Genomic DNA, 10,868 nt, shown 5'->3' on the forward strand with positions numbered 1-10,868 from the left:
GCCATAGGTATACATATATCCCCTCCCCTTTGAACCTCCCTCCCATCTCCCTTCCCACCCCACCCCTCTGGCTTGATACAGAGCCCCTGTTTGAGTTTCCTGAGCCATACAGCAAATTCCCGTTGGCTATCCATTTTACATAAGGTACTGTAAGTTTCCATGTTACTCTCAACATACATCTCACCCTCTCCTCCCCTCTCCCCATGTCCATAAGTCTATTTTCTATGTCTGTTTCTCCATTGCTACCCTACAAATAAATTATTCAGTACCATTTTTCTAGATTCCATATATATGCCTTAGTATACGATATTTATCTTTCTCTTTCTGACTTACTTCACTCTGTATAATAGGCTCTAGGTTCATCCACCTCATTGGAACTGACTCAGATGCATTCCTTTTTATGGCTGAGCAATATTCCCCTGTATATATGTGTATTAATAATGTGATTTGTTCTTGTTTTGGGGTTTTCTTCTTCATGCAGAGCATATGTTTCCTCCAAGATGTTATTATCTGTTGTTTTATTTTGGTGTATTTCCAATTAAATATTTCTCTCCAATGATAAAGACAATCTGTGTGTATTTGTATGTATCTGTGTATGTGTAGTGGTGTTGAGCTGGACATAAGGAAGTGTCTTATCCAACAGTTTTACTTTTGGGTGACCTGGTTTGATTGTTTAGTTGGGGGGCACAGAATGGCTTCCCTCATATCTCAGTTGGTAAATCATCTGCCTGCAATGAAGGAGACCCAGGTTCCATTCCCCGGTCAGGAAGATCCCCTGGAGAAGGGCATGGCAACCCACTCCAGTATTCTTGCCTGGAGAACCCATGGACAGAGGAGCCTGGAGGGCTACAGTCCATGGGATCGCAAGAGTTAGACCCGACTTAGCAACTGCTGCTAAGCTGCTAAGTCGCTTCAGTCGTGTCTGACTCTGTACGACCCCATAGATGGCAGCCCACCAGGCTCCCCTGTCCCTGGGATTCTCTAGGCAAGAACACCGGAGAGGGTTACCATTTCCTTCTTCAATGCATAAAAGTGAAAAGTGAAAGTGAAGTCGCTCAGTCGTGTCCGACTCCCAGCGACCCCATGGACTGTAGCCTACCAGGCTCCTCCATCCATGGGATTCTCCAGGCAAGAGTACTGGAGTGGGGTGCCATTGCCTTCTCCGGACTTGGCAACTAAACCACTACGATAGAATATTGGTATATTTAACCTTTTTCTTTTGGGCTGGTCAGACTGTGCAGGTAAAGATCTTCTAATCTCCTGCCTGAGGGTAATAAAAGTCCGCCAGAATAATAATAATAATAATAAAAGTCCAGAATAATATTCTGGAAGGTAGGTAGGTAAGAAGGTTAAAGTTTTCAGCATTTAGCATGCCTATTTCTATTTACTTTCCCTGCTTTTGTATCCTAGCCTCACCTTTAACCCTCACCCAGCCAAGAGCCCCTGTGTCTTGCCTTCGCCAGAGATGAGCTCTCTGGCCCTCTTGACAGGATTGTGGGGTTGGGGTGGGGGTGATGGTTGCCTAGATGCTGGGAACTGGTACCGTGGTTGAGAGATCTGGCAGCTTTTCAAACGTTCAGCAGATCTTTCTACTTTACCTACCTTTCTATCCCTCTTCAGGCTCATTTCCAGAAACATCTAGCACTGCCACATTTTTTGCTGTAAAACTGAGCGAGTCAACAGGTTTCCTCTTTGCTGGCTCAGGATCTGTATTCTCAGGGCCATTAAGTTCTCTCGACCACTCATTCACTTGCTTTCCAGCCTCTAGGTTGTTTGCTTGCTTATTTGTTCTGCTCTTCCATCTCTCTGTCCCTGTTGCTTTGTGCTTCCTAAAAATATCTCTTACTGTCATTTCTAGGCTTTGGGAAAAAAGTATAAATACATTTCTTTATTCATTTTGCCATGTTTACCATAAAGTTTGTTTTCACTTTGCTGGAAAAAATTTATACTTTTGTGGGGAAAAGATATTCCAGGCAATTACTCTACTGGAAAATAAACATACCAAAGATCCACTTGCCTTATCTTTTCTGAGATCTATCTGAGAAAGTACCTTTGTTCTTTTTCCCCTCAAAGGTTTGACTTATGTCATTAAATTGACTAAACAATTTTAGAGAAGAGTTCTTTCTTCTGGAGAGATAAAGAACATTTATTTGTCAATAAATATATGGACTCTGAAAGAGGTAAATGCCTTTTCATTGATAATTAATGTTTCATGCTCACATGAAACCAGCATCTTCCACCTGCAGACACATTATTTGGAACACTATTACTTGAAGCTGAGGCTTCTTTCTGTTAGTGTTGCCTTTATTCCACTGTTGACAGCCTAGTCCATCAAACCAGAAGAGCTGCTGACCAAACGACTAAGAGCCAACCCTGCCTTTGTCTTTTGTGTTTTGTTCTTAGTACTTGTTCACGCAGCAGCTATCCAAAACAAAAGTTAAGCCAAACTGTAGTTGGAGAAAAATGTTCATAATGTAAGGAATTTTCTCCATAAAAATGTGGTCTTGTGTATTTGGCGAGTTCTAAGAACATCAGCAAAAAGATGAAATCAGCTGGCATTTAAGAACATCTCTCCAGGTAGCATCTGTTTTGGCAGTATTCTCCCAACATCTCTAACCTTGGCAGAGACAGTCCTGTAATATTTGTTTGTATTTTGAGGTACCTTATGAAATTCACTTTTCTAAGCAGTGCCCCAATAGTGTATTCAAGGGGTTTTTCTCTAAGTTATAAATTGCCTATATCTGTGAGTAATGTCACCTCTTCAGAGAAGTCTTTCCTGCTCCCCCATCCAAAATTGTCCTCTGCCTGCAGCCTGAAACTCTCTTTTTCATTTTATTTATAACCTCACTACCTGAAATTGTTACTTATTATTTGCCTACTTTTACTGTCTAAATACTCCCACCAGAGGTAAATTCCACCAAAGTAGGGGCCTTGTTTGCCTTGTTCTCCAAGGACCCTGGCTCCTCACAGTGGCCTTTGCACTTCCTTCTTCAGCTCCAGTTTTTCCCCAACTGTTCATATTACTTACTCCCTCACATCCTTCCTGCCCCAGTTCAAATATCACTTTTGTAGAGAGGCTTCCCTGACCCTATGTCTCATGTTGGTCTCTTCTAATTACTCTCTTTTTCCATCAGGGCCTACAGTCGCAAGCAATCAATGGTGACTGTGATTGGTTAAGCAGAAAAGGAATTTAATAAAAGGATATTTTGTGGCTTACTGAATAGTTCAAAGGGCTGGAGAGCTAGGCTTGAGTTGTTTCCAAACTACTGAAGAGGATTAGAACAAGCCTCCCTCAAATGGGCCTCTTTGGAATATGGATTTCTTTGAGTTCAGATGAGGCAGGAAGAATTTTTTTACCTCCTTGATAACTGCCTGAAAGAATTCAGACAGAGGGCCTGGTCCAGGAATAGAACTATCTCCAGAGCTAACTACAAAAACTTACGAGCAAGGATTGGTAACTTGGGGAAACCCACAGAGCTTATTTGTTCAAAGTCCTCTCTGAGTCCCATTGTCTCTGCATGGTGTGGCAAACATTTATGTACCAAACACTTGCTCTTGCATCTTCCTGTGAATTGCCTTACTTTCCTTTGAAGCCCTAGATCTCCTTCTTGACTCAGAATGGCATATAAGCCTCAATTGCCTGACTGTCAGGGAACATTTCATTGTCTTTGCAGGGTTCCCATACGTATGTAATTAAATGTTTTTCTCCTGTCAATCTTATGTCGATTTAATTAATAGACCAGCCAAAAGAATCTAGAAAGGTAAAGGAAAAATTCTTCTTCCCCTATACTAGCATCCAAAACTCTGTTGTCAAACTGATTTGATAAAGGAATAACTAGCTGCTAAGGACGTGTTGGCTCTCTTGTGCCATGTATTACCTTGTCCCCTCAGCTCCTATTATAGGAGGGTAGGGAAGTAGGGTGGAGAAGGCAATGGCACCCCACTCCAGTACTCTTGCCTGGAGAATCCCATGGACGGAGGAACCTGGTAGGCTGCAGTCCATGGGGTCGCTAAGAGTTGGACACGACTGAGCGACTTCACTTTCACTTTTCACTTTTATGCATTGAAGAAGGAAATGGCAACCCACTCCAGTGTTCTTGCCTGGAGAATCCCAGGGATGGGGGAGCCTGGTGGGGTGCCGTCTATAGGCTCGCACAGTCGGACACGGCTGAAGTGACTTAGCAGCAGCAGCAGCAGCAGCAGGGAAGTGGGGAGGGAAAGATGGAGAGGTGAGATGAGGAGAAATTTCCCAATCCTTTTTTGCATCACAGCACCTGATTCAAATTACAGCATTATTGTTGCTGTGCAGTCACTGAGTCATGTCTGACTCTTTGTGACCCCATGGGCTGCAGTGTGCCAGGCTTCCTTGTCCTTCACTATCTCCTGGAGTTTTCTCAAATTCATGTCCATTGAGTCAGTGATGCTACCTAAGCATCTCATCCTCTGTCGCCCCCTTCTCCTCCTGCCCTCAGTCTTTCCCAGCATCAGGGTCTTTTTCAATCCATCACAGGTGTATCTAATTAGCAGAACCCAAGTGATATGTCTGTACTCCAGTTTACACGCAGAGACATTTTTTAAAAACGCCTATGTGGGGAGTTACTCTTCCCCTGACACCAACACGTACACAGAGGCACACTCTCAAAACACTGAATGAAGCACTGAAAAATTTTCAGCCATGACCATTACCGTCTCTATCATATTACTTTATTTCCATCACAGCATCATTAGAAGATTTAAATGACCTGTTTGGAGAAGGCAATGGCAACTGTCTCCAGTGTTCTTGCCTGGAGAATCCCATGGACAGAGGAGCCTCATGGGCTACAGTCCATGGGGTCACAAAGAGTTGGCCATGACTGAGTTCTTAGGCAAAACGATCTGTTGAGTGCATATTTTTATTGTATTATATTGTATTTATTTTGTTGTATTACTACAATACAAACACAAAAAAGATAGGGGTTATATTTGTTTCTTATTGCTGCTGTGACAAATTGCCATAGACTTACTGGCTTAAAACAAAGCTAAATGTGTTATCTTACCATTCTGGAGATCAGAAATCTGACAGGTTTCATTGGGTTAATATCAAGGTGTCAGCAGAGCTATAGTCCTTTCTGGAGGCTCTGGGGCATTTTCTTGCCTTTTCCAGCTTTTAGAAACCATCTGTATTCTCTGACTCATGGCCTCTTCCTTCATCTTTAGAGCCAGCAATAGCAGCTGAGTCCCTCTTACATTTTGAACCAGTCTTCCTTCCTCTGTCTCATCTGACTCACAGCCTGAAAGTTTCTCAAGTTTTTTGAGGACTTGTTATTAGATTAGGCCCACCTGGATAATCTGGCTGAGTCTCCCATCTGTAGGTCCCTAATTTTAATCAGCCTGCAAAATCCCTTTTGCCAGGTAACCTATCACAGGTTCTGGGAAAGGAGGGCGTGAACATCTTTGGGGGCCAGTATTCAGCCTAATACCACAAGCTTGTCTTCTGTCTTCATTCTTATATCCCCTGACTCTCAAACCATGTCTGCCACCTACTCAATAAATATCGAGGGGATGAGGAACCTAGATAGTGGCAGAGCTGGATCAAGTTCTCTGTGCTCACTACTGTCTCACACCCAGCCTGCTATGTCTGGTAGAAGAGGAAGAAGTTTTGGATGTCAAAACTCTGTCAACAGCTCAAAAGGGAACTGGCTGGCAAGGATGCTTCACTCAGATTCCTTTCCATACCTGCCCAGTGTGCCATGCTGAGTTTTTTCACCTGGCAGCCTGGTGGAGAGTATGGGGCCCAGAAACACAAACTCTCTACCATGGAATCACATTTGGGTATACCCTCCCAAATTTCTCGGCGGTCTAAAACTGTCTCCCACTTTTCATCATTCCCCCTCTGTTCAACCCTGAATCCTTTCCATAAACAATAAAACTGACACAGTGTTAATTAACATCCTCCTAGAACTCAGAATCAAGAAAACTAATTCTTCATTTGAAGTAATTCACACTGAAATAGGAATGGCTGATAAGTCAATTGCTTATATTTTGAAAGCAGAACAATTATCCAAATTAGCTTATTCATTAGGGTGGGGATTATGTCTGTTTTGTTCCCTCACGGGACTCTACCACAGTGCCTAACAGGAAATGAGCACTCAGTATTTGCTGACTGGGAAAATATTAGGAGACAGCGGCTTTGAATAAGGAAACCATTTCAGTGCCCATGTTTTTCTCCGACTGTCTCTGTCTTTACTTATTTTGACAGGCAGAAAAATAAGGCCAACGTTTTCCAGTTTTGTCTTTTCTTCATTACTTATAAAGATTGCTTGAGCCTAACAGATGGTTGGGGACTTGAGGTTTTTTGACTTAGAATTTCTCTCCCCTCAAAAGATGTTCTAAAATTTTCTTTCTGGAATCGTTCATTGTTGTTGTTGTTTAGTCGCTCAATCATGTCTGACTCTTCTGTGATCCCATGGACTGTAGCCCGCCAGGCTCCTCTGTTCCTGGGATTTCCCACGAAAGAAAAGTGGAGTGGGTTGCCATTCCCTTCTCGAGGGGAGCTTCCTGACCTAGGGGTCAAACCTGCAGCTCTTGCATTGGCAGGTGAATTCTTTACCACTGAGCCACCAGGGAAGCCCAGAACTATTTGGAACATGCCCTACTAAAAGAATACGCCCATGAGCATGGAACTGCAATGCAATCCTCTGTGGCACTTAGCACTGACCGAACTGAATCTGGGAAGGAATGTGTGCGATGCAAAGCCTAGAGTAAAAGTCCAGGTTTCTAATTTAGACTCAGACAGTTGTGTGATCCCTTGCAAGTCATTTAATTGCTTTGATGATTTATTTTCTCCCGCTATTTCCTCATCTTACTCTAAGACTGCTAATCTGTGAGGTTTAAGATCTTCAGTGAACATTGTACTGAACTGTTTTCAAACAAAATCAAAATGTCAACAATGATACAAATTATACAGGTTATAACTGTGTTACATTTGCAGAAGGAGATGTAAGGTGCAATATATAAAATATGAGCTACGTGGTTGCAATGAACAATGCTAGAGTATAATCCTGTTTTACTTTTAAGTGAGTTCATCCATGTTCCAGGTAAAAGCTAAACACAGAAAATAGCACGGGCTCATGCTTAAGGGGAAATGCATAATCACGCCCACTGGGGAAATGGAACAATTGAGATGTAGCTGTAACAGCGATCCTGCTTACCAGGCCTCTCTTGCCCACCTTCTCCTTCCTTTTGTCATCCTCTTCTTCTGGGGGTACACCTTCACTGGCAAGGAGTATAAAAAGCTATTACAAAAAGAAACTGGTAAAGTGATAAAGTATTGACCCAGTGGGCAAGGAAATGAATTATATAACTATAGAATGCTGTGTGGGAAAATATGTACAGACAGGAGATGCATAAAAAGAGTCATTGTGCATGTTATTAGCTTGGACAGGAGTAAAAGAAAAAAAAAAATCCCTTCACTTTTTCTCCACCTTATGTTTCTGGATACACTTGACAGCTCCAAATTGCTCTGTGATGCTCTTGTCTTTATTTCCCATCTTCTTGGTTCATCTTTCTTCCATTCCTTCCACAGCTTTTAAGACCCCAACTCAAACTAAAAAAAAAAAAAAAAAGGAGGAGGAGGAAGAAGAATCACAGGATCAGGGGCTGGGGCTTGCTCATAACTCAGCATGACTCAGAGGAGTCTGTTTCTGGCACTTGTGTTTCTAGCCCTGGAAAGTGGGCAGAATAACACTTGTCCCAGCCACAAAGCAGGAACCTGTTGCTACCGAGTGGGAGGACGTGTGCCGCAGTCAACCTCTTTGGTGTCATCGTCACTTTCTCCTCGCCAGCCTCTCTTCAACTTGCTGGAAGCCTTGGTTGTGTGCTTCCCGCCCTGCCTTTTGACCCACAACCACAACCCTTCCTGGCCCATCCCCGTAAAATGATTTTTTTTTTTTTTTTGCCTATGGCATCAACAGGTTTTAGTCTTTCTTCTTTCATATTTTCAGTTCAAGTGAACTAACAATTCATCAATATCTATAATCTATTTATCTACAACTTTTTTAAGAAACCACATAAAATCTCATTCCCATGTGAGCTTAAAATGCCAATTCTAATTGGAACCATGTGACATTTTCTTTAAGATCTATTAATCATATTTACAAATAAGAAAACTTAACTCCCTTTAGCGTTTGTAAGAATAGAGTAAGTAGGACAAACCCCTCAAACTCCTAATAATTTCTGTGGGAAACAAATTTTCTTAACACTGTACCAACTCAGTACCATGAAAAACTTTTCTTTCATATCTACACCCTGACCAAAAAGTAAATAAAAAGTTCGATTCCCATATTACTTCAAGAATATACATTTTTCCTGTGGGACATGGAATTATATAATAACTCCTACAACATAGTCCATACTTTTCCTTGTTTAATTCTTCACAATTATTGTTTTAAAGAGTGCAAAGGAAACTAAGCGAAGGGTGACATTGGGCTGGAGTCTTCTGATGTAAAATCATAGAGCTTTTAGGTATGCCTTACTTAAGTAAGACATAAGTCTTTTAAGTATGCCTTACCTAGTTGCTGTTTATCGTCAAACATACCTAAATGTCTGTTGTTTCGTCACTAAATCGTCTCTGACTCTTTGTGACCCCATGGACTGCAGCACACCAGACTTCCCTATCCTTCACTATCTCCCAGAGTGTGCTCAAATGGATGGCATCACTGACTCGATGGATGTGAGTCTGAGTGAACTCCAGGAGTTGGTGATGGACAGGGAGGCCTGGTGTGCTGCGATTCATGGGGTCACAAAGGTCGGACATGACTGAGTGACTGCACTGAACTGAACTGAACTGAGTCAGTGATGCCATCCAACCATCTCATCCTCGGTTGCACCCTTCTCCTCCTGCCCTCAGTCTTTCCCAGCATCTGTAGTGTGTGACTATTTTAAAACAAACCTATCAGAGTGTCTGAGTACAGAGTTCAGTCAATAGTTTGCAAACATCTCTTTGCTTCTGTATATGCATTTAGCTACTGATATATCTTTTTCAATGGATGAAATAGACCTGAGCACATACAATAATAGAAAGCAAAAATTACCAGGTTTGGACTTCACTTCACAGCCAGAAAGATTCTGTTGAGTCTGCCAGCAGGGGATCTTGCGTATTAATACCCTACCTGGGAGAGCTGACATGTTGAAAATGAGATTAACACCTTCCTGCTTTACATTAACTAAGGCTAAAGTGTCATTTGCCTTATCAGGAGAAAAAAATTCAATACTAAAATGATAGGGTTGCCAACAAGGTTTGGTTTTAAGAAAATGTTAAAAATTTAAGTAGGATTCGTGTGTGTGTGTGTGTGTGTGTGTGTGTGTGTGTGGTGGTGGTGGTGGTGAGTCTTTGAAGATAAATATTTTGTGCAAATAAAAGCCAAAATAATCAGGATGACTTGAAAGCTAAATACAAACACATGTAGCACAGCAACTCCTTTTCAGGCCAATGCTAATTGACATTTGGCTTACAGTAAACAACTTGTCAGAGCACTAAAAAAATAATAAATTAATGAATCCACCATGTCAGAGAGTACTGATGCCCTGGTATTTGTTGCCAACACCAGACCAGCCTAGAAACAGAAGAGCTAATATAAATGATTTATTCGTTCAGATATAAGATAGCACTTTTTAATTCTCTCACTTCACAATCCATCTAGTTATATATTTACTAAAGATGAGCATTTAGATGAAAAAATATTAAAAATTCTAATGTAGGAAAGCCTCAAGATCATTGTCGAGTGTAAGTGGAAATGGGGCGGGAGAAGTGGGCTAGGAGTGGTCCAGTGTACCTCGGATCCAGAGGGACCACAAATGGGTGGACTTTTCCCAGGCTCAAAAGTCAGGCAGTCACCCACATGTCATCCTCAGGTGATAGAGCCCCTCTGCTGTGCCAGGTACCCTCCTAGGAGTGGCAGAGGGTCCAGAAAGGAGGACGTGAGTTCTTTGTCCTCTGCCTCATAATCCAGTTTTGTAGACATATATCAACAATAGCTGAATTTCAAAGCAGACTCCAGTCAGAGCAGAGGCATCAATACTCCCAATGGGAGTCGCAAGGGAGGGAGAAGAATTCTCCCGGGAGGATCTGGGACAACTGCCCAGAGATTTCACTGTGAGCTGGATCCTACTGGATGGGTAGGATTTTAACAGGTGGGAAGGGAAGATGGTGGAGAGGGCTTTCTAGGTAGAGTGGACCCATTCATTATATTTTGACACCATGATCACATAGAGCATGATCGTTAAATAGACATGTGAAATACATCAATGGAAAACATGTTATTACAGAAAATACTGTCAGCAATCCACTTAAAAATAAACTACACATGTACACTGAATATACAAATGGTAAAAAAAAGGGGGGGAGGGGATGAGATTTTACTCTACTTGCTAAATGTCTACTATTCAGATCTCAAGAATAAAACATACCAGTAGCTGTTGTTTCTGTTCATCTCAGTGCTTCTAATTGCTGCTATCTTATGGGGTCTCAATGAGAAGGAAGGAGGAGGGGGGAATGAAGATACAAGAGAGTCTCAGGAATGCAAGCAATGTGAAGCTGGAACCCCACTCTAAGTACACTCATTCATTGTGCCAAAGGTGACCCTGGTCCGGTATTCAAAGGGAGCTGGAGGAGGACCAGCAGTTTTAAGGTAGCGCAAAGGAAGGCAACCTAATGCCTCCCTAAGGAGAAGCCGCAGAGGGCCGTGCTGGTGGAGGGAAGGATAATAGCAATAATAACAATAAAAGAAGAAAGAGTGGGGGTGGGGTGAGGTGGGCAGGAGTCCTGATAACTTGGGATGAGAAGGGAGGAAGGGGTGGAGGCAACCTCTGCAGGTGCTGGAGGAGGATGT

The sequence above is a fragment of the Ovis canadensis genome, chromosome 5 (genome assembly GCF_042477335.2).
Source record: "Ovis canadensis isolate MfBH-ARS-UI-01 breed Bighorn chromosome 5, ARS-UI_OviCan_v2, whole genome shotgun sequence".
NCBI classification, from domain to species: Eukaryota; Metazoa; Chordata; class Mammalia; order Artiodactyla; family Bovidae; genus Ovis; species Ovis canadensis.